Source organism: Myodes glareolus, chromosome 15 (assembly GCF_982192425.1).
Source record: "Myodes glareolus chromosome 15, mMyoGla1.1, whole genome shotgun sequence".
In the NCBI taxonomy this organism is placed as follows: domain Eukaryota; kingdom Metazoa; phylum Chordata; class Mammalia; order Rodentia; family Cricetidae; genus Myodes; species Myodes glareolus.
In genome coordinates this window covers 37,913,882-37,916,638 of record NC_142040.1, presented here as the reverse complement: position 1 = coordinate 37,916,638, position 2,757 = coordinate 37,913,882, and positions in this window count along the sequence as shown.

Here is a 2,757-nt window from a genome sequence, read left to right as displayed (position 1 = left end):
ACCTAATCATAGGAGTCCATTTCCTAAGATGATCACCTTAGGGATCATGGTTTTGATTTTGTAGGTACACAGACACCCGGACCACATCAAATACAAACAGAAGCAGTATGTTCAATGTATCTAGCTGCTCTTGAAAGAAGAGTGATACAGCATACAATACAGTAAAAGAAAGATGTGGCTTTAAAATGTAGCAACACTCATTGGCCATGTCACATATGATAATGCAATATCTGTGAATTTCTTATTAGGGATAGTCACGCATGTTCTGGGATTTTATGACCATCTTGAAAAGTAGAAATAGGACTTCAGATTTAAAACATGTTTTCTTTTTGCTGTTCTGCTAAAGTCTCTCCATTCCCTAGTGAAGTTGCTAAAGGAAATACCCACACAAGAGAGGAGAGATTTACTGTGTTGCTGGAAGGCTTACACCGCAGTCCTTTCTAGGCCCTTCATGAGAAAGGCTGGACTAAACAAAAACCTGACTTTTCCTAAACCAGAGTCAAGATGAGCACCCTCTGTCTGCCCTGACCCTAATACCTATTGCTTCTAAGCATATATATATTTAGAAAAAGGGTACAATAAAACAGGCATCCTAGAATGGGGGGGCAGGACCTCACAATTCAGGTCAAGCACATGGGGTATAAACATCTGAGGCCCACAGTTCCACTGCTTGGGCATCTAGGATCTCTGATGTTCATATGGAAACTCTGTGGCCAGCACCTAGTTTTCTTCCGCATGGGAGTAAGAATGCTTCTTTAACTGCATATACATTCTTGATTATACATTTATTTTCTTCTTTGATGCCCTTTTGGGCAAACATGTTGCATACCAAATTTATTACATTTTTTTCAAAATAAAAAACAAAAATTTTGTGTATAATGACTATAAAAGAAAATTTAACTTAGTTTAGTTTAGTTTTGTTTGTTTTGTTTTGTTTTGTTTTTTTGTTAAGACAAAGATGATCCTAGAAGCAGAAGCAGGAGTGAGAAGTACACCCAGGAAGTTTTCTCTTGCCTATTGGTCCTGTGCTCTCTTGGGTTAGAAAAGAGGTCAGAAGGTAAGAATATGGAAGAAAAGATGCTGTAGGTTTCTCTTGCAGATGGCCTACCAGGAAAATGTGTTCTAGCTGTAGTGTGAGAGGAAGTGAGGAACCATTCTTTGCTCTAATTTGTTCACACCTAGTATTTTTGTACCTTTAACCATGGGTCAGTCTAGATGCCCATGAGACAGCGATCAAATAACCTTCTTACTCTAGGGTTGCCACTGTGATGGTAGGATACAAAAATATTTTATTATTTCAAAAAGTAAAGCATCTTTCTATGGAGAGAACAACATTTTAAAAGTCAGTATTTCTTAGGCTAGAAACAAGCTTGACTATTTCGATGCTCCACCAACACAGGCCATAGGATGTTTTGTGATGAAGGAGAAGCCAAGCATGGATTGCCTGACTTTTAGTGTCAGCAAATATCCCTTGTTTCAGTGCGTTGGGTCTGCTCCAATGAGTTGGGCCACTTCCCTTCCTGAAAGTTGGCACTCATCTCAGACAAATGATGTTTTAAGGTGCTTTCCCTGTTTAATTTTTTAAGCGCAGCAGCCTTGGCTGTTGTTTCGATAATGAATAAGTAATTGTGCCTTCTGTATCCTGCTACAGTCGGGCCTTTCAGGCTTTATTACACCTTGCCTGCGTGTGTAAGATCGAGCTTCCAAAGCGGGCTTGTATTCTAGGCTGCTTTCTTGGGTTTCTCTGTCTCTTTCAAGGATAGATGGTCACTGCCACAGTCCTGTTGCTCTGCTTACACATACCCATTTTCTGTACCTTGCTATGGTGGTCTTTCTTATTTTCCTCTTGCTAGGGTGGCCATGGCTCTCTGATTTAAGAGTTCTACTTCCAGGTTTTATCCCAATCTTGCTCTCCAAATGTGATCCAGACATTACAGTAGTGGCACCAGCTGGGTTATTAGACATCAAAATCTCATTAGAAGCAATGAACAGCATCTTTGTCTTCAGAGAGATCCCAGATGACAGGCATACACATCTGGTGCCAGAAGCTGTTCTACCTCCACATTGGATTCTGTGTTGTGTTCTATTAGCAATGACTGATGAACTAAGGAGTCATATGCTGTCAACACATTGAATTCATTAATTCTTGGATATGTTTCTTCAATTTATTATCTTCTGGGATATGATATTTGTTGAAACTCAGAAGGAAGTATATTAGTTACATGTAATTAATATCTTATAACTGTCAAAATAACAGAAATGTTCTTGTAAGGGATGTGCTTTTTGTTGATTAGTTCACCCATCTATCTTTCATCTTAATATCTCAGAGTCTGACTGTCTTCTCTATCTGTCTATCTATCTATCTATCTATCTATCTATCTATCTATCTATCTATCTATCTATCTATCTATCTTTCTCTTTCCCTAACACACACACACACACACACTTTTAATGAGAGCTTTGCCTACATAAAGGGTCCTAACTCAGGTCTACACAGAACAAAGTCATTTGTCATTTCCAGAAGGAACAGACTGGAACTGGAACATTCTGCTGAAGGTCTCATGATAGTTGTCTTCTCCACCCTCTGAAAACAGAAAGCCTTTGTTTCTAATTGATTTTGCAGACCTCCCTCCTGTGTGTGGGCTGCTGAGGATTTCAAGGCTCTCTTTTGTTAGCATCTAGGAGTTGTTCTGTCCTAGCATTCATTAGACTTAGATGATTGCTTATCATTTCTTTGTCTGAGTCATGCCTGATCTA